The 22,725-nt window shown below is 39.5% G+C and overlaps 1 protein-coding gene across 7 annotated transcripts in view; it reads left to right on the top strand.

Moving 5' to 3' along the window:
• The window catches only part of PARD3B (par-3 family cell polarity regulator beta), a 980,939-nt gene that overhangs the window by 369,591 nt on the left and 588,623 nt on the right, over positions 1-22,725 (top strand). The window lies entirely within an intron of this gene.

The raw sequence follows: 22,725 nt of genomic DNA on the forward strand, positions 1-22,725 counted from the left end.
GAATGCCGAGTACAGTTAGGTAGCTTAAGAGGGCCCCCGACCCCCCCACCTCCGCTCAGTGGTTATATCTACAAGTTTTATGTCTAGAATTGATTCCATCATTCATATGCATGAACATCTTTACAAATAAAATTACGTGGAGACAATTCTAAGATATGTATGGAAAGTAAGGTGCTACTATGGGAAGGTACTCCTGCGACTAAGAGTCCTGCTACTAGAAGGTACTACTTGGGAGCCCTGGGAACAATTCACTGGTTGTGGACATAAATGGGTGGGACAGTTCCAAGGCTGTGTGTGTGATCACAGTGGTTTTGAGCACAGCTGGGAAATGGGATGTGAGGTCTGAGCTGTTAAGAATGGCCAGTGTTGTTACGTTCCAGTAACAACAGTGCCTACGCTGAGAGTACGTGCTACATTCAAGGAGGAACCTCACTTTTGCAGGGCCACTGGTATTGATAAGAGAGTGACCTTGGCCTCAAGTGGCTTATAATTTATTAGGAGTGAAGAGTCAAAATAGCTATAGCACAAGGAAGAGTGGAAGAGCTATGAAAGATGTGCTACAAATGAATTAATCATCACAAGTTAGTTGATTGAGTAGCAGATGTTCCGTGTCATATGTTCTATTCAATTAACATGGAAGAGTTAGACACTAACGTCACAATCACTAATAAACCTTGGGGTTTGTTTTTTATTTATTTCCATAGGCTTAATTTAGCCATGACATTTCGTTTTATATGATAACCTTGAAAGCTATAGACGGTGTTCTATTTAATGGGAATTAATAGTAAAATGCATCAAGATTTCTGAACGAAAAAGTACTTCAATATCATACATCTCAAAGAACACAAAATATTTCCAAAGCTTTGTTCCATTGCTCTGTTCTAACACTGTAATCCGTTAGGATGGTCATTAATGCCCTGAAAACATATTGAGCACCATGGTTATTGGTGGCACGAAAGAGTTAAGGCACAAAGAGCTGGTGAAATTTTGTTTTGTTTTCCCCTCTTAGACTTCCTAGCAGGCTAAGATTTATTGCTGCTGTACCTTTCCTATGGAAATCAGGTTTTCTAAATGGGTAAATTAAAGCTTATTGTAAATTGCTCAAGGTAATATTGGAGTCCTTTGTGCTGTAGGGTTTCCAATGTGGGTCTTTTAACCTTTGGTTCCATTTAAAGGAAATTTTCCTGAAAGATTTATTCTCCCTTCAATGACATTTTTAGACGGTGTACACGATGAGCAGAGAGTGCAAAGTGTTGCAGAAATAATTTGTGTTTCTTTATAAACTGAATTTCATTGGGTTTTTTAGAGCTCTCATTATTGTAACATTCTGAGTTCTATATATTTTTAAAATATATATATTTTTTAAAAATTGTATCCTTGTACGTGTTCTAAATGTCAAATGTAACCACTGGAATATTTGGTCCACAGGGAAGTGCATACCTTGAATTTAGCCTTTCTCCGATGCATATCTTCACGTTTTATATGATTTTGATTCAGGGAATGTGTTGCTGTTAAGGTTTTTAAATTTTCATTTCAGGTAATATTAAAATATGTAAAAAAAATTGGAGTTGCAGTTATTCAGTAATTACTACGTTATACATCTGAACTAAGTTGGATTTTTCGGTATGTAAATTAGTCTTTTGTAGTATTTAATAAGCAAGGCAGGATATGTGTTACAAACCAATGGCTAGGCTGAATAAGTAGGACTAAAGGATTTTTTTGTTGTTGGTTATAGTTAAAATCGACTGTCTCTGGAAATGTAACTTTTACTTTCCCTGTTTTTATAGTAACGCTGCATTAAGATGTCAGGTCAAAATATTTTTTTCTTTCTCTCTCTGTTTTGATATTTCATTTGAGAACCAATATTTCAAAAAACGTAGTGATTTAGTACAAATTCCTTAGTTCCAGTCTAAACCTTACGAGATTCTGTGAACTGATTTATTGATGGGACTCGGAGGGATCACAAGCCTTTCTGAGAACATTTGAAACATTGCTGAATTCTGAATTTTATTGAAGTTGTTCCCAAGAGAGGAGCAGAATGGGAGAAAAATCCTCTTTTCCTTTTACAGACTTGGACATCTTAACAAAGCTTTAATTTTTTTTTCCAAGGGGTAATATTAAAAAAACAAAAAACTAAACATAAAACTGGGGCAAGTGGTAAAACGAACATTGCGCCAGTCACCAGTGAGTGCTAATGGGAGTGATCTTCTATGTGGTCAATTTTCTATGGCACAAATATTTGAAACACATTGGAAATACACAAACTTCTTTTTATACAGTGATTTTGACTTCTTTGCAATCTAAGTTTATATCTTTAAAAAAATTGTGTAAATACCCGTCTTTGAAATTATCCTTGACTTCTTCTCTCTCTCTCTCTTTTTTTTTTAATGAACACTTCTGTTTGTGGATGATCATGGTTCCAACAGCTTCTCTCTGCTTTTCTCAAACCCAGACATTTTCTCTTATAAAAGGAAGGTGACTTGAAAGACCCCATAGGCCAAGTGGATCTCCCTGTGACCTGGGACGGGAACCCTGCGGGTTAGACGCAGGCTGGCTGCTACACAGAGAATCTAAGATCCCACCATGGGCCCTTTATTGAACCTTCTTCCTGTGGAACTCTCGGTGCTACTAACGTAAACCCAGGGAGCTGATTTAGTGTCCTTTCCCTGGGGAGGCCCTCTGGTCTAGTATTACCCTTTGCCCAGTGATTTTATGTGCCAACATTATGGATTCTGCAGACTGCTCGTAATGGAGGAAAATGGTTCGTGGCACGAGAGAAGGCAAACAGTAAGGTTCCTTAAGTTACCCAGCTTGGAATTGATTTTACTGGACTCCGCATGAATAGGAGTATTGGAGGTACCAAATAAGGCAAGCAACACTGTTTTTTGGCAAATAGGGAGAAAATCCATCTTGTCTGAGAGAACACTGTGCTCTCCACTGCTATCACTGTGCTGTCCTTCCTATCTGCTGTTGGTAAATCACGATTGCTGAAGTGACAAAATTCAATATAATGCCAGAAATTAAGATTTCAGAGGGGAAACAGAGAAAATAAAGCTGAAAAGTAAAATATTAAAGAGAACTTAAAAAAGAACGCTAGCAAAACTAGAGAAGTTTGGACGTTCAATATTTTATCACCTAAAGGAACTAAGCTAGGGACAAGGCAAATGTTGTATAAGCCAAGATTTAAAAAAAAAAAAAAAATAGAAGATGATCTGAACACAGCAGAAAGAATGCAAGAAACAGTTGACATGAATTCAGAATGAAATAAGTGAAGCCAACCGTCTTTTTAAAAAGGTAGCCTTGTAGATGGGAGAAAAGGAGAAAGCAGGTTGCTTTTTTACAGTGGTCCCCTGAAATGAGGCAGCTCCCATGGCTGGGAGCTCTGGGGAGACCTCTAAGGGCACAGAGAGAGCTACACTGTAGAGGGTAAGACGTGACTCTCGGGGGCCTCCTGTCAATGGCTCCTGTCCCCTGGCTCTCTCCAGGCTACCTGAGAGGGCGAGGAGATGTGCCCTTCAGTAAATAGCAATCCATCAAACTGCCAGCTTCCCCTTGCTGGCTTCTTACAGGCATGAAAGCTGCCACAACCAGCTCCATCCCTTTGTGAAACCCACTCTTTGGGGGAGGACTTTTATATTTAGCCCGCTGTTCTTCAAGCAGGTGGGCAAGGCAGAGTGCCTGGTGATCATGCCATTACACAATCAGTGATTTTGTTATTTTATATTTTTATAATCCAACTGTTTAATGTTGATATTTCATAATCAGTTATTTTCAATTAAAAACAATAATAAGCTTTCTAAACTGAGAAAAGTTCTATTTTGAAAAGGTCTGCTTTTTCAGTTGCTGATGGAATGATGTTGTAATTGTAGCTGCATCATTAATTAAGATTGCCTCCCTGTCTTCACTCCTTCTTCCTCCACACCCACCCACACACAGACCGCCCCTAACTCGTGCCCACAGTCTGTGCGGAGGAAGCCTTTAGGTGCATGTCAGGCAGCTCAAGGTTCAGAGTATCCAAACTGTGTATTTTAATCTGTCAGTGGGAGCGCACTAGGCTAGGGACAGTGAAGGAGACGGGCGCACGATGTGTCCCTTTTGCAGAGGTTATCTGTTTACATCTAATCTTAGTCTGAAAGTGATATAAGGTGGCATTCTTCATAGTCCTGTTAGGACTGGAGGTCTGAGAAGCACAAGCATACATTATAAGCCATAAAACCTTGTGGAGATTTTAGGAAACGTACCTGTGGACGCGACATTCAGGGTCCTTCATTTTCTGTCTCTAGCCTTTCAGTCTAGCCTGCGCTCCAAACACCTCAAACTAGCTGGTTGGCATTTGCAAACAGCAAATTTGCGATTTCCTGTCCCGCCCCGGTGTGTGTGCTGCCCCTTGTGCTTTGAAGGGCTTTTCCATCCTGCAGTCCTATGAAATCATGCTAATTAAGGCCCGGCTTAAATGTCATCTCCCCTCCATAGCTTCTTGAATAGCTTCCCTGCAAACACACGCAGAATGAATCTTCCCCTCTCTTCCTGACGTGGCGTTCTGCTCGTCCGGCCATGTCGCCACATGCCACCGTGTTCATACTGATTTTCATGGTCATCTGCCCTTCCTACTGCTGAATTGATAGGTTCTTGAGATGGGGGGCTATGTCCTGAGTTCTTCACACAGGCCTTGACATGTTGTAAGTACTCACCAAGTGTTCCTTGGAGGCAGGGGTTGAAGCACTTCGCCCAGATGCCTGTCCCGGGCCACGGAACCTTCCCCGTCCTCACTCACAGAGGCAAGTGGAGGCGACCACAAACACTGCGCCTGCACCCCTGCTGTGAAGCGTTGCTCTATTTCATTTTAGCCTTGCTCTCCCTGTTTCCAATCTAGGGAGTCTCCCGTCTCTTCCAATTCTTTTCTGTTAGTCAGCTCTAGCCAAGAAATTCCATAATTGACCATCTTGAAGGATGTACATCATTGTAAGGAGCACTGAGAAGACATTTTTGCTTATGGGTCTGAGACTTTGTTCTAAAGCATTGATTTTGCCAGTTGCTTGACCTCTGAGTGAAGAGGCTGTGTTAGGGTTTTCCAGGGGAGAACCAAGAGGTTGTGTGTACATGTGTGTGCATGTACACACACACACATAGATGTGAAGTTTTTGACAAGGAATTAGTTTACATGATTACAGAGGCTGAGCAGCAAACTGTATGCATAGGACAGCCAGTGTATGGTTCCAGCTCATGCCTGAAGGCTTGAGAGCCACGAGAGTCAATGGTGTCAGTTCTAGTCTGAAAGCTGGCAGTCTTGAGACCCGAAGAGGGCAGATGTTTCCGTCGGAGTCTGAAGGTCAGGGAAGACCAATGTCTCAGCGCAAACAGCCAGGAAATTGGGAATTCTTTCTTACTCAGTCTTCTTATTCTATTCAGGGCTTCAACGGATTGAATGAGGCCCATGCACATCTGGGAGGACAATCTGCTTTACTCCATCTGTTGATTTTAATGTTACTCTCAACCAGAAACACCCTCATAGACACAAACAAAAGTAATATTTAACCAAGTATCTGGGTACTCCATGGCCCTGTCAAGCTGACCCATAAAATTAATCATCACAGAGGCCGTGCTCTGCACATGTATTTTGCCAACGATGCCAACCAGTTGACGTAAGGAAGGAATTCTGTGTATGAAGAGCATCACTTATTTTGCAAATGATCGTGAATATAGTCCTTGCAAGAAGACTGAAGTGTAGTCTCATTTGTTAGCTGCATTTTAATCAGAGAAGAAGCATAGGGTGGAAAGAACCCTTATAATATTCTAGTCGGTCATAGGGTTAAGGTCTCAGATCATTTCAGAAGCTAGGCACATTAGTAAATAAGTATGTTGAGCACATGGCAGTCCAGAACGGTGGGAACTGTGATGCACAGAAGCACTCAGTACCTGTCTTACAGGTCTGCAAACAGTTTTTTAAGCTGCCAGTTAAAATTAGGCTTTGGCTAAATTCTTTCCCTCATTAACTTGCTACAGGATTTTAGAAATTCATTTAATTTTTCCACAACTCAGTTATTTTATTAGAATATATGGCTAATCTTATAGTCTCAAGATTCTTTCCATGCATTTCACCTGCCATCTAAGTTTGAGAAGTTATGAAATCACCTTTCCTGATCGAAAGAGGTCTAACATGCATTCCAAAGACAAGTGACACACCATCGTCTGAAGCAACATCATCCACTTTCCAGTGACATCATAATGACTATGTCTGTTGTTTTCTGAAGTATCAAGAGCAAAAATACCCTAATCGTACTTTTGAATCAAAAAACTACATATACTAATGTGATTCATGATGTAGCATGACCAAATTTCTTTTTTTTTTTTCAAATTTCTTGATAATTCAGTAGCCAGTCTCCACAGGTGTTGCCACATCTATATCTTACTGTACGTGCGCATGCTTTCTAGTGCTTGGGGAATGCTTTCTATTGTAAAATAGGATAACTTTCAATACATATGTGTTGGTGTGTGTTGATTTTTCTTTTTCAAAGTCTTTTCATATAGTCTTGAAGCCTTCAAACTATAATTTAAAGCAAGCCAGCTTCTGTGGATTTATGGAGTCATTTTCCCTTTGGCTAAACCCCTCTATGGTCACAGACCACTAGATTTAAAAAGGCGGCTGAACCCGTCCAAAGACCAACATAAATTTTCAGAGATGGAGAAAATGGTGCCTGCTTATTAAATTAGTGAGAATATAGTATTTGGCAGCTACAAATAAATGATGTTTTTCCCCTTTAAGTTAGAAGCAAGACGGTTAGAGATGTGTGATATTTGACTCACATTTGTCACGTTTAGCTACATTAGTTGAGAATAATTTGCATGTTACATCCTGCACACTTACTTTAGACTCCGTTCGAATCTGACTAGATAAATGGGTTCACCTTTGCCAAAAAGCTCCCAGTTATGAACACATTTAAAACAATTTCCTCCCAGCATACAGAGTGGACATGAGCATTAATTTTTTTTTTTTTTAAATCATCTTCCCTCAGCAGATCCTTCTCCAGCATTCCAGTGTTTACCTGATGGGTTTTTTTAAGTGCAGTGTCGGGCATCCTCCATTGGGTGCCTGCATCCACTTTCCATTTGTCCTCTTGTTTCATAGAAATTATTAATTTCAGTCCAATAAAAACAGGGCTTTTTCTTTTGGTGATTCATTATTGGAAACCATTTTCATGGACTTCTAGGGCTTTGGGAAGAAAACATGTTTATCCTTGACAGATCTTGGTATTTTTCCACATCTCATAGGAACCTTTCCAAGTCTTTTTTTCTATAAAAACAAAATAAATTATAAGAATGGAGGCTTTCTAAGCTCAAGTTGATTAACTGTACAGACTTTCCAGAGTAGTTTCTGAGAAAATGCTGCACAGTGTTTCCAGTCATGAAACTTGTGTGAAAGGCAATCACCTTCACTCCTATTTAATCTAAAGATGCAATTATGAAATGCAATTTTTGATAACGGTTTATATTTGGAGTTATGTTTTATTAACGGCCTGTGTTATATTTCTATAGAAATGGGAATTACTTCTCCTAATCCTAATGTTAATACCTCATGAGTAGAAACTAGGTACAAAATGTCAGATGGGTGTTATGCTCTAATTAGTGTCATACCTCCTCCCCATCAGCCGGTTTTTCTTTTAATTTTTCTTTTCATGCTTATCACCTGACATGGTGAAATATCTTCTAATAACATTATATATCTTTTTATTTAACAACTGTGTGTGCGTGTGTGTGTATACTGTTGAAAATGTCTACATTTTTTGGACGTTAGTCTATTTAAGTGTTGGAAATCAAGTCTGTCTTATTAGTCAAATATTCAGTTCTATAAGGTTCTGGGCTAGGAGTTACTTGGCCTCTTTAAATTGACTTTGTGCATTTCTAAATAAAGAATACTAGGGCGTATTCTTACATTAAACACAATCTCTTGATACCAGATATTATTCAGGATACAAATTGAGTTGGGTCTTAAAGGATGAGTAGGACTTTTAATCAATAATAAAAATAATGATGATAATTATAATAATAGCAACGGGTTAGCATTAAAGGAGCACCTTTTTTGTGGTTAGGCACTCAAGTTATATCTAATATAATACAACCCAAGAGGAAGGCTTAGAATAATGAGGAGGTATTGGAGTTTGGCTTCTTATTCTGGTTTTATCATTTAATCATTCAATTATAGGCCATGTAAACCATCTAACCTCTCAGTGCCTCCAGTTTTGGAGATATCAATGGTTACTACCTCGAAGAGTGGTATGAGAAAGAAATGAGATAATACAGTCTGAAACATGGTAAATGCTCAGTAAATGTTAGCTGCTATTCTATTTATTACATAAATGAAGAAACTGATTAAGTGTTAGAGAAGCTAAGTAACTTCCCTATGTTTAAGAAAGTGGTTTGAGGCAGATTTGAACTCTGGTGCCAGAGGCTAGGTTTGCTACTACCAAGATTCTAGGAAAGGAAAGAGTAACTGCAGATGGGGAAGCTTGAGTGTAGTGTTGGTTGGGGTTGGGGGCAGTGAAGAGCATAGATGAGTGAATACAGAGACATGATGCTGGATTTGGTCTCAGGCCACTTGTGGAAGGCCTTGTAAGGGCTTGAATAGAAACAGAGGCAACTAGGAATCAAGGGAAAATAACCTGTTCTGCAATTATTTTGCATTATTTATTTGTATTGAATAAATTTGACATGTAACATTGTACAAATTTAAGGTATACAGTGTGTTACTTTGACACATTTATATGTTGTGATATGATTACTGTTGTAGCAATATTTGTCATATTACATAATTATAGTATTCTTTTGCATTTCAGTGAAAAAAAAAACAGCATTTTCCTTTGATTTAAGCTGTCTTCTAAGCCAGTACTATGATTTCAGTGAATAAATATGAGGTACAAGTTCAAATGGGAGAGTCCTCAAAGATTAGGGAATTTTCAGAAGAGATCTCACTAGACACCATGTACAGGAAACTAGGGTTTTTGTTTTTTTTTTTTAAAGATTTTATTTATTTATTTGACAGAGAGAGAGGCAGCGAGAGAGGGAACAAGCAAGGGGAGTGGGAGAGGGAGAAGCAGGCTTCCTGCTGAGCAGGGAGCCCCACGTGGGGCTCGATCCCATAATGCTGGGATCATGACCTGAGCTAAAGGCAGGCTCTTAACAACTGAGCCATCCAGGTGCCGCATGAAACTAGTTTTTAACCACAATACAGGGTTCAGGCACTGTAGTTCTACAAACTGTGCCTTCTAACTGCTATGGATTGGTTTGCCTCAAGGATTCTGATTCCGGCTAATAAAGTTCACGAGGACCATCAGCAGATGTAGAACGTCTGCCAAGGGGACTAGATCTTGAATATCCACTAGCCAACCTATCTTCTCCCTGTTGAGGGATTGATGTGGGAAGTCAAGTCGCAATCAGATTACTTGGGGAACATGAGACCAGTATAAGTTCAGGAAGTCACATGATTCAAGCAGGACCAGCTTCGTGGGCATGTGACCTGTACATTTCCTGAGGGTCCCCTGTTCATCAGGGCCCCATGTCTCGTTCAGTACTCTGCTATCACCATCTTGCAATTCTTAATTTTTGAACAAGGGCTCTACATTTTCATTTTGCACTGGGCCTCCGAAGTTGTGTACCTGGTCCTAGATTAATGAGTTTAATGATAATATACTATAATCCCCACAGGTCACCCATTTCACAATAAGCATATATCCCTGTTAATGGGGCTGCAGGTTTGTTCCTTAATGCAGTAGTCCTCTTCAACTGGATAAAGCTTAAAATGGCGCTGCTAGTATGGTCATCTCTGACTCCATTTTCCTGACTTTCATTACTATCTTATTGACATACCATTTCTTTTGCCTGCTTATATAATGAATTAAGTATTGCCCTGGGTTTATTTCTTTGAGTTGATTTTGTGTATTTAAAGATGGATGATTATGCATTTATTTATTAGATTAGCTCTCTGAAAGAATTCGTGTTTCCTGATTCTTTAAGGAGTGTCCTATATGTCACTTACATGTTGCAGATGAAATCAATGTCAGTAACTCTGAAATTTACATGAAAGTGCGATTATCTAGCAGAAAAGGTTGGAGGATAGAATATAAGCAAAGTCATTTTGGTAAGATAGAGGATTGTGGCTAGAAACCCAGTAGTCATTGGGACAGTAGGTTGGCTGAGAACCATGTTGTCAAATAAATGAAAAGACTTAGGTAAGAGTTAAGGACACACATAGAGTTTTTACCCATTACTCCCAGTAATCGGGCACTTTCTAGAGTTTTTAATCCTTGGCAATATGAAGAGCCAGGAGAGTTTACAGGAAAGAACAGATATGATTGATGACAGGATAGTAGGGGATATAGAAGAAACCTTAAAAAGTAACACTAAAAGTTGGTCTTGTCTGGGGGACAAAAAAAAATGAGGGAATCTTAAAGTATTCAAGCACTTGAAAGTTTTTTGAAACAAATTGTAGGAACGTATTTTTTTTTTCCATTTTAATAATGAATTGACTGTGGAATTTCAGCATAAAAAATTTGCAGAAAATAATGAGTTAGACACTTGGATTATGAAATCAGTGAAATATTAAAAATTTATTTGTGATTGCTTTATTGTAATGGCTGTATTCATCTGTATTTGTTTAGAATATGAATGTATGATTTAAAAACCAACTGCCTATCAATCAAAACATTTCCCACCTGTTCTGTCTTATGGGGCTATCAAAGTAGTAAATTAAATGAAACCAACATCGATTTACTACTTGCCCATCATAAAGTATTACTGGTTCCAGGTGAGTACCTATTTATAAGGGACTTTTGAAGATTTAATAGAGGGTTTTAAATGAATGGAATACCATGCAATGAAAAATTTTACATCATAAACAAAAATGAGAGGTAAACTGTCAAATATTTTACAAAGATAAAAAAGACAATATACTTAAAATAAAAAGAGCTTATACATGTTGGTAAGAAACACTAAAAGCAAAATGGAACAGAAGGGCAAAGGGCATGAACAGACCATGCACTGAAGAAATAAAAATGGCTTATGGAATTATTTTCAATATCACTAGTAATCAAATAATTGACCTTTAAAAAGGAGAATATAATATTGTCTGCCAATTTAGCAATGATTGAAAAAATGATATCATTTTTTCTTTGCACAGATAACCTTCGTTTTCATGTGTCCCAAATGGCATAATGGCTAAATTATTTATGATATGACTAATTATGTTATGAAATATTATTCAGTCATGAGTTTTCTTCATTTTTTGCAGATTAAAATTAGAGAAAATTACACACAAGAAAATCCCAAGTGAAAATATCAGAAACTTGTGTGTTATATAGTATGGTTCAAGTAATGTTGAGATCTGTGTGTAGATCCGTGAAAGAGAAGGTTGGACCCCAAACGCCAACATTGTAGCAGGAGTTTTCTGGGATTTTAGATGATCTTGTATGTCTTCTTTTCTACTGTGTGTTTTCAGAAGTCTCTCTAATGACATCCTTTTGAAGTTTGAAGTTCTCTCTCCTTGTCTCTTGTGCATGCATACATAAACACACACACACACACACACACACACACACACACACACACACACACACACAAAGTGCCAGAGGGAACTGGGGGAGATTGCAATCCCTACATATTCTTGCCTCCACACTTTTTTTACCTGAAAAACATACAAGCCTAGAGTAGCAAAGTGCAGAAGTGGCCACTGGGTTTGAGACTTAGTGTAAAGACTGGCTTTCGAAACCCAAGATTGATGATGTTCTTAGCAACCTGGATTTCTGGGTCCAATCCTAATTTCGAAACTTGGGTTCCTTTTATTTATTTTTTTTTTCTGTAAGTATGCTCAATGTGTTTCATTTCTTGATTTAGAAATATATCATAGTTTTTATGCCCACAGAATATATTTTAGATGCTTTAGGAAGAAGGCCTTTTGTGTGAAGTAGACAAATTTGCAATGGACTCTCAAAGACCATCTTTCTACAATTAGAGGCAAGACCTAAAATGCAAGTACTTCCAGAAGAGGTAACACACCTCCTGTGACTGTGAGCAGGGAGCAAGGACCAAGGACCCCAGGCTTCTTGTCATCAGGCCCCAATTAGCGAGGCATCATTCTATGTGAGTTTAATACACCCACAATCATAATTACAAATCTTGACATTTCGATGCTCCCAAAGTCAACACCCGTCCCAGCAGGGTTAGCCACATTATCACTAGTTAAGGAGATACAGAGCAATTAGAAGCTAAAGGAAAAGGTTAGCTCTACCACTCAGAGGCAAGGAGTTCAGCCACTAAACCCACCTGCAATTGCAGTGTTAATTTTTTAAAATATCGGCTTCAAAGCCTTGTCACCCGTGACAGGGAAGATCTGAGTCTAAATGGAATATTTAAGAGCAGTGCTTCCTCAGCCCTCAATCAGGCTGCACGCTGACCTTTGCGTGGTCTCCACCAGTTGCTCAGCTGTCACGAAATGCTGGAGAAAGTGGAACATCAGTGGACCTGTCATGAGGTCAATCAGACAGTGCTCAGGCCAATTTGCTAAAGGGTCCGTTCCCTCACCAGTCCGATGAAACGTAGTACCAATTAATCACCAGCTAATTTTCAGGGAGTTGAAAACTTCCTCGTGTTTGTTGTCCACTCATCACTTTACCTGGCCTTGTGGGATCTCAGGCCCGGAACGTGAGGCCTCTCAGGGACAGGAGAAGCTGTCGAAACTTGTGTTTTAGGCTACCAGGGTGACAGGGGAGGGGACACCTGCCTCAGGCCAGCACCGCCCTATTTTAGTTAGAGGGCTCTGTCCCGCTCGAGTGCATGCAACAGACATTCTCTCTTTGAAACTCCTAATGATCTTGTAGGATCTCGTTGTTTTTTCTATCAAGCTATCAATTCTTTATCTGTCTTTAGAAGGTGGTGGCTTTGTCATCATTCTCTGCAGAGGTTCATTATCTGAGAGCTGCTGAGTTGTCTTAAAAGCAGGAAGGTTTCTTTTTTTTTTTCTTTTACCAAATAGACTATTCTATTTGTAGCCAAGTCTCATAAATTCAAAGACTTGTCAAAATAAATGAATAGTATGTTTGTTATATTCATGACTTAAAATCACGTTTGATTGCTTACTCATTAATCCACAAAATTAAATAACACACCCTGGATTGCAGTCATTAGTACAAATACGCAGGGTTCTTCGAAGCGTCAGATGTAGTGGATCACATTGTACGGGTGTGTTTGTTTCAAAACTAAGTATGTTAATGTACAAATTAGTTTTTCTCTTCCTCTGGAAGAAAACCAAGTACTTAACTGCAGTCCACCAGCAAACGGGTTTGGGATCCTAATACACTAAGTGCATTTTCAATGGAAAACTTGTAAAATGTAACTTTACACTAAGGCTTGAGGATGGGCAGGAGCTGTTCTGTCCTCCGTAGGCACATACGTGGTAAGAGAGGTTACCTATAATCCCAATTGGATGGAAAAATCTGCACTCGGGGAGATAGTGTCCACCCGAAAAGTGTAGACATCCACAAAACAGAGGCTTTGCTTTTCCTCTCAGGTGTAGCAGAGAACTTAAATCATTCATTTATCTCACCCCTTTCCATGTGCCAAGTCCCCACCAGGAGCTTGGACTATAAAGTCAGGTTGTACTTAACGGGGTCCCTGACTGGCTCAGTCGGTAGGGCATGCAACTCTTGATCTCAGGGTTATGAGTTTGAGCCCCACATTGGGTGTAGAGACTACTTAAGATAAAATCTTTAAAAAAAAAATAATAAAGTCAGGTTGTACTTGAATTCTCTCCTCTGTAATGTGGGGCTAACACTGCTTTTCTCATAAGGTTTCTTATGAGTATGAAATAGAACACGTAAGCACTTTACAGCAGTGCCTAGCCCGTAATGCGGGCCGCGTAATTATTTGTTAAAAGCATTTTTTAGTTATGTGACTCATGGTTTCAAATAGCTTACAGGTTTGTTTTGTTTTGTTTCCAAGTAGCTTACAGTTATAGAGGCGAGTAAATCAAGATCTTTGGGCTGTGTGACAGGTAATGATAGAGACGTGGACAGTTTTGTGGGAACACCAGAAAGCCTGGTGGAAGACCTCATCTGGGGGACTTGAGCTACATTCTGGAAGCCAGGATAATATATAATAAAGAATTTTAAGTTGGAGCAAGACCATGCCAGATTGTATGATGGAAAGCCCACATCAGAATTGGTGTTGGGGATCCACATTCGGGGGCTGGACTGGAGGCCAGAAGCGAATTGAGGCCTTTGCAGTGGAGATGTGAGGACCTGGCCAGAGGCACTGAGGCATTTTGTTGTCATGGAGTAATCCCTGCAGAGAGAAATCAACCTTAGATTCCAGTAAGTTACTGCCTTCGTGGATGGCTGTGGCCTCGCTGGGCCCGGGCCAAGAAATTACAGAAGGAGTGTTTCTGAGATGATTACAGCCTTGGTTTGGATAGAGAATAGAAACTGGAGGGAAGTAAGGAGAAAAACTGAGGCGGGGAGATGGTACTTATGTGCATCTTACGACATTGTCAATGTACGTATGCTTTGTAAATTACCAACTATTTTTCCCTGTGCTATTTTATGTTTCATAGTGTAGGATATATTCCCTTAAAAAAGAATAACCTTCCAAAAATGCAGGTTAGATGCATGTGATTTAGTTAAGAATAATTTGAAGAAAAAGCCATTTGTATGTTCACGTGTCCATGCATTTTAAAACATTACCTTCATTTCCGATAAGTTACACTCTCCCAAGACCTTCGAAGCCCTTGCAAATGGATAAAACCGAAGAACATCCGTGATATACCGGGTGAATGGCAAGCCAAGCCACTCAGCGGACTGGCATCATTTCTGAGAATTTCTCCACTGGTTTAACCTTAAGGATCTTTCACTTTCTTGTGTGTCTGCCATTTTTAATCTGTGTAATTCAGAGACAGTGGAAACAGCATTGCTAACAAAGCCAGATATATTGAGTTTTTATAATCTCTGACATTCGTGTTCCCTCAGAATGTTTGAAGCTTCTTCCAGCTTCCTCACGTGTATGCTTTTCCCGTTGCTGCCCCCCAGGGTCCTTTAGGAGTTGGGGCTTGGTGGCTGCCAGGTGACCTCCATGGGGCCCTTTGCCCAGCCACTGCTGCAGATGGTGCAGGGCGCAGAGGAAAGTGTCTTCAGGCTTTCCTTGTGCATATTAGCTGTCATTTGTGAAGGTTGTTTCCTAAGTGCTGAGCTGTGACTACTAAGGAAAGTCAAGAATGCAGCAAAAACAAACCCAAGATTCTCTCGAACTTAAGTGAGTCCCAGGAAAACTGTGATTCAGTTAAATGTGTTTAATGCATGCCTGGCTTCTTAGTGAGGTAGTGCACAATTAAAGAAGGTAAATGTAGCTTAGGCCAAGGTATTGGTGGTTTTTTAATAGGCGTATTTTTTTTTTTTTTTTGTCATCACAGGCAATGTAGGCAGCTGTCTCTTTAAAAAGTGATGACAATAAGTAGGGTTCTTAGTACAGTTGAATAAATTATGTTATTTTCTTTAGAGTGAAGCTTAAAGCTGTAAAGTTTGTGAAGGTCCTTATTACGGATTTTCAGTTTGGAGAGGAGATGAAAATTGGTTTATCTCATTTACTGAATGTGGATTGAACTTGGTGAGAATCAGAGCTGTTACATACTTGCTCTGAGGATGCTGGATCTGATGCTTGCATCTGATGAAGACGCTAATGTGAGCATGCTAATTTTGAAAATCTGGATTAACTGCTTTTAGCTCGCTGTCAAAAGCCTATGAAGGAAGATCACCTATTTTCAAACCTTTGTTTAAAGTGGCATAAAATTAACTCACATAGCCAATTGTTATTTAGTTACAAGCAGATGCATACATTTAAATGAAATTCTGCAGTGTTTCACTCTCTTCCCAAAGGTGATAATGTGTTTTCCTCTACTTGTGAAATTGTTGTAATTTCACAGTCTTGCTTAGATTTAATTGTGTTTATTAAGATTTGAGACGAATGATTCCAATTTTGTTTTGCAGGATCCTGGTTTTTTTTCCTTTGTCTTTTAATTTTATTCGATAGTTGTTGGTAATATGGAATATGGATGAAAGAGTAAAAATAGCAATATGTTGTTAAATTTAGCAGTTTAACCCAAAGAACTCTATATGGCAAATAAGCTTTTCTTAGTAGTACATTAGTTTACTTGACGTGTAATTAAAATATAGCCACATATTTCTTACTGTAATTACTAATACAAAAAAAATACTTTCATAAATTATAGTCTATGAGCTTTGGGATCATTCTTTTTTTATTCTCTATGTAGGCTTAAGATAATAGCATCAGATTATAAAAACTCGGGCTATAAAAGTGACAGAATGCTGTAGGTTGATAACAGAGCAAACCACATCATGAATATTGAAGGACTCTTCAACAAATGCACTTGGTGGCATTTATTATTAAAATATTTACTTGTCAGTGTAGAAACTAAAGGCATTGGTATATTGCTTCCAGTTATGGTGGAAAGAGCACAACCCATGTATTGCTAGCTGGAAGAGCAGTATCACGCGTCTAAGGGTTGTGCGTTCTCGTGTGATGAAGAGCAAAAACAAAAAAAGAAAAACAGAAATTACCTATTTGATGTGTTTGATCTTGGTGCTTTCTCTGTTCCTCTGTCAATCCTGTGATGAAGAGATTAAAGAGAAGCAACAAAGTAAAAGCAGAATATGGATAAACAAGTCAAGTGGGATTTAGTCTGGAAGCCAGAGAATGTTAGCTATGGTAGGAAATAGAATTAACATTTAACCTTCCATTGTGTACCAGGCTCTGTACTAAGCATTTAGGCATGTTAGGGGTATTATCAAGGAAATTAACATCCTACCTCCACTCGACTTACCCCCAACACACACGCACGCACACACACACGCACGCACACACACACACGCACGCACTCACACACACGCACACACACGCACGCACACACGCACGCACACACACATGCACGCACGCACACCTTTGCTAGTGATATTGATCGTAGTAGTCTCACTGTTTGAGTAGAAAAACAGGTCTGAGTCCTTGAAGAGATATTGATGGTGTGAAATTTCAGAGAACACATGGCTCTTTTGATCAAGTCTATTATTCAGATTTCATGGATGTTGTAAATTATCCAAAGTTCTTCTATTTCCTTTCATCTTTGAGTTTTTTGTTATTGTCGACTTTTTCATTATTTTAACCTTTACAAGGTGAGTGTGAGAAAAGGATGGAAATATTCTTTAACATGAGGTTTATGGGTGATATTTTTTCTGAGAGAATCCTAAATTCAGTTGTTCTTTCTATATGCCTCCAGGGGACGGCAGGGGATACTTGGCAGTTACCAAGACCAGTGCCTCATCTTTGAATCGGGAACACCATCCACATGGACAACTGAGATCTAGTTATTGAGTATGATTTGGACATGCTCCATTAATGCGTTTCTTTTTCCATGTTTTCCTAAATTTTCCTAAATCCTATTTAGAAGTTAAGAGTCTTTCTGAGAATTACACTCCACCTCGACCTCTCAAACAGAGGTAGGAAATGCATGGATAAACATTGTACCTCTTCCTGGTGCCTTGATTTTACTGGCAATTAAAGAGAATATCTTTTTGTATTAAGACAAGCACAGAAAGCTGGTAGAATGCAAAATGTAAGACATGAATTTGTGAAAGCTGTAAATTTGTAAAAACTGTGCACTTACCGAATGCCAACTCAGGCTAGGCCCCCACTATCCTGGAGGTCTCTTCACATTTGTTCTCGAACTTCGTTGGGGCACACATCTAGAGGCTTGACACCAGGTACATCCAAGTGGCATCTTGGAGGCAAGTGCGCAAGGGAGTGCCTGGCATCAGACTGCTAACCTTTCCTCATTCTCCTTCTGCCTCTCACCCCTAGTGTGACATGTCCGCTCCTTCAGGGACCAAAGAAACATTTTCCCGTTCAAAATTGAGACTGAAAAAGAAAAGAGAACACACATAATCTCTCTTTTTGGAGCTTGATGTGGCAGAAGCATTTCTGCCAGTGTTGAATAGAAAATGAGGAATTTCTCCCCCATACTAACAAAACCAAAACAACAGCAATAATGATGAACTTGGAGGCTCCTACGAGTATGTATTGGTGGTTTATACACATTCACTTCTAAATCAAATAATAATACTTTGAATGTTTATTCTAAAAACACAGGAGAAACTCCAGGTGTATTTTATGCTATTGCTATCTTAGTTGTCAGTATCTGTTCTTGCCTCATTTTACTCATTTTATTCCAACACATATATGTTCAGTGCCTACTATGTATACTCACCATTCTAGGCGATGGGGATACAACAAAAAAGACAAAAAGCACTGTTTCTTGGAGCTTATATTCTAGTACAGTGAGAAGACAGGCAATAACTAAGACAAACAATAAAAGATGCAACATTGAGACGGTGATAAATGCTACAAAGAAAAAGGAAGGGAAGACAGGAGGTGGCGGTGATGTTGAAACACAGTTAGAGGTGGCATTTGAGAGTAAAGATCGGAAGGATAGAGAAACACACCATGCAGGTGTCTGGGGGAAGACCACTGAAGGCAGAGGGGACAGCAAATGCAAAGACACTGAGTCAGGGACAAAGAAGAAGAAATCATAGCCGGACAGAATCCTGAGAACAGGGGAGAACATACTCAGAACGTGAGGTCAGAAATGTCACGGGGAGCCCACGACCAGATAGTCCATTGGAAGGACTTGAGCTTCACTTTAAGTGACGTGGGAAGGCGACTGATGAGAGGAGAGACATGACCTGTCTTGAGTTTTAGTAGGGTCACTCCGGCCACTGTGTTGAGAACGGATTGAAAGGGAGCACGGATAGAAACAATGAGACCAGAAAGGAAATTGTTGCCATAATCCATTGGAGAGACTGGGAGCGGGGTCCAAAGCGGTGAGAGTGGAGGAGTGAGAAGCTGTTAAACTCTGACTATATTTCGAGATTTGTTGACAAACTGGATGTGAGTGTGGTGTGTGAGAGACAGAGGGAGGAAGGGAGGGGAAAAGGCATCAAGGATTAATAGAAGGTTTTTATCCTGAGTAATTGGAAGAATGGATTGCCGCTAATTGGGATGTAAAAAGATTATGGAAAGAACTTTGGAAGGTCAGTTTTTCAGTTTTTGATAATGTTACGTTAGACAGTGGATCATAGGATCCTGGAGTTCAAGAAGCAGCTCTGGGTTGAAGATTTGAGGTTGGAATTTATCAGCATATACTTAAATCTATACCATGAGACAAGCGAGGTGTCCAAAAAAATTTTAGACATATTTCACATTTTTAGAGACGAGGAAGATAAGTAAAAGGAAATTTAATGGAGGGCCCGGGGAGCTGAAGATGTCGGGGAAGGCAAGTGAAGAAAATAATTGAAGGAAGAGGTAGTGATTGTGTCCTCAAATCAAGCCAGAGGAGTGGCTCGGGATGCAGCTACCTGAAGACTGGTTTTGACCTTGGTAAGAACAGTTTCCATGGAGGGGAGCGGAGAGAGCCTGACTAGTGTGGTCGCAGCTAAGAATGGGAGGAGAGAGCCTGGAAATTGCTGTGTGGACAGCTCTTTCAGATTTTGCTCTCAAGGAAAGTTGAGAAATGAGTATGGTATCTGTAAGGGTCTGGGAAGGTTGTTAAAGCCTTTTTTGTTGTTTGTTTCTATTTTCGTTTTGAGTGGGAGAGAGAATAGCGTATTCGTGGACTAACCTTCCTGTGTCTCTCTGGGGATAAGATGCCAAAATACTGACAGAGATCTGTGCAGACAGAAGTTTTGATTGGGAATGATGGCTTTGTGGAAAAATCTTGGATTATGGGGTCTTTGGGAAATGTCGGTGTTGTGCTGGGTGACATGAGAATACCAGCATTACAGGAGGAGAGCGGAAGGGTCACCAGAAGATGGATAAGGCAGCGGAAGAGGAAGGCGTCCAAATGAAATATTGCCTGTTTGCATTTTGCGTAGCGTTTAGGTTACCACAGTCCCTGCGGTGTCGGTGAAAAATCTTCCGCACGCCTTAGAAGTTTAGTCTAGGTGAAACCTTAACAACGGAAAACTTTAAATAGAATTCCTTCTTCCATGCCCATCTCATCTCTGTGGGAAAGGTAATTTTTAATGGGTTTAAGGTCAGGGAAGAGAGGCCATTTTCCTGCACTGGACACTTTGGAAATCAGCATGCCTTCTGTTGAGGGACTAGAACAGTGGCTTATGTTAATTAATGCATCTCTGTCACACTGTCTCCTGGGACCTCTGTTACCCAGTAGTGTACATGTCCTGTTGAGTCAAGTAATCTAGCTAATAAGCACCTGCAATGTGCACAGTTTAAATAAATTGTCGATGTTGAAGCGAGTGTAAGTTCTGTGCGTCTTGTGGACGTTGAGATGAAGAGTGCATGGGGAGTCGCTTCGCAGCCACTGCCGATGGGGCCAATGACTCCGTTTGGGCACCACAGATTCAGGAAGTGAAGCTCTTCTTTCCAGGAATAGAGACTCATTCATGCATTCATGCATGCATTCATTCTTTCATTCTTTCTTCCCCTTCCTTCCTTCCTTCCTTCCTTCCTTCCTTCCTTCCTTCCTTCCTTCCTTCCTTCATCTGTACATCCAGAGTAGACTCTCTGGAAATAATTCCTGTCAGTCATGGGGTTGGGAGACAGACTGTGAGATTTGGGGCTGCTCCAGTTCTTCTTATCATCATCTTTGTGAAGAGTCATGCATTGCCTTTTCTGTGTCTATTGTATTCTTTAGGACATAACATCCTAATGGACAAACCACGTATGCTTGACAACATAGCCTCTCTTTTTACAGTTTCTTTTTGGAAAACAGTCATAGTGTGGTCTGAAACCCTGGGTGGGAAATTAAATAAACTAGATTCTCATACCAATTACTATTTAGTCTATCCCTTTGGGAAACAAAATCTCTGAACTGTTGTGTTCTCTCAAGTAGGTGTACCATTGTTATTACATATGCTATACATTTGTGTGGATATGATAGTATGGAAAACAGTAAAGTATCTTCAGGAGGAAGGGTTATATAATAAACATAGGTAATGATTTATGAGTTTTCAGTTTTAAGATTCTGTATTATGCTCTAGATTGATATTCTATTTTTTTTTCTCTTTTCCCCAGTATTTAAGGCACAGTACATATACTAGCAGTTAAGGATGTAGCAAGAGGAGGGGTGCCTGGGTGGCTCAGTCATTAAGCATCTGCCTTTGGCCTGGGTCATAATCCCAGGGTCCTGGGATCAAGCCCCGCATCGGGCTCCCTGCTCAGCGGGAAGCCTGCTTCTCCCTCTCCCACTACCCCTGCTGGTATTCCCTCTCTTGCTGTCTCTCTCTCTGTCAAATAAATAAAGTCTTAAAAAAAAAAAAAAGGATGTAGCAAGAGGAAAAAGTAAGGTACTAGTTTTAATTTACACAAAAGTGTTCATAAAACCAGTATAATAAACCACTTTGCCTAGCCAATTGGCAATTAAAATAAATGTTACTAAGATGTGTTAGAATTCACCAATATGCAAAACTGAAATTATAATTATGTCACAAAAATAGTGATAAAAATAACACTGCAGCACATTTTAAAAATTGATTTTATTTTCCTTTTCAAGATTTAAAGTGTTAAACTCTTCACTCTGACCAGATGATTAGAAAGATACAGATCTACTGATTATTTTTATACCAGAATAATCTTTCATTATTAATCTATTTAAGTCTTCTCTCAAATCAGTTCATCAGTGCTGCCAATTAAAAATAGAAAATGTATGTGCTCAATTTCAAGAATTAAAAATAATGCCTTGGGAGTAGCATTTCTTTCCTGTGGTAAGAGGATTGTTGGATTTTCCAATTAAAGAAGTCTCCATACTGGAAATGAGTAGTCAATTATGAAAATTATTTTTGAATAGACAATTTGCATATCCCTAATTGTATTCATTTCTTTTGAAAGACTGAACTTGGAATTTATGATGTTTTGATTGATTACTCCTGCATTTGTGTTATTAATACTATTGCTAACAAGGTTCCCCTATGAATGGGCCTTTGAGTGCCTTTCCTGAATAAATGTCTGAATCATAAGTAGGTTTGTTTTACTTAATGAATGAAAAATATCTAAGGCTTTACCAGCAGGTTTCAGGTTTGTGCACACTGTCCTTTATCGGGCTGACAGTAGGCTCCGCTCGCTGCCAACCACATGCACATTTGGACTTTTCCACATCACCCGATGAGGAGCGTGTGAAGTCGCTCTGTGGTGGCACTGTCTGCCGGCCAAGAGGACAGTTTCAGCAGGACTGTCCTTGCTGTTCGTACAGCAGTGCCTATGCAATGAATATTTTATTACATCTTGCCCTTTATGAAAAATGACTTGGAAATGGACAATTAAATGTTTTTATATTAATGACAAGAGCAGTTCTCGTACGAAACAAAACTGAGATGAAAAGGGGAATAATTTGGTTAAAAGTGCTGATGTGTAGTCTCATTGGACTTGACGTTCATTGGACTTAAACCAGTCAACATAGCGTCATGAATGAAGAGAACAAAATTAAAGGGTTGAATAAAAAGGGGATATCTGTGTGCACAAAGTGAACACGTTGTATGGAAATATGCACATGTATTTGTTGTGATTGTGTCTAAAAGGACAGCCGTTGTTATGGATTTTATAATATCTTAGCTCTCTGAGACGGGAATGTCCTCTTTTAACCATGTGGTTCTATTGTTCAGCTTT

The sequence above is a fragment of the Ursus arctos genome, unplaced genomic scaffold (genome assembly GCF_023065955.2).
Source record: "Ursus arctos isolate Adak ecotype North America unplaced genomic scaffold, UrsArc2.0 scaffold_1, whole genome shotgun sequence".
NCBI lineage: Eukaryota > Metazoa > Chordata > Mammalia > Carnivora > Ursidae > Ursus > Ursus arctos.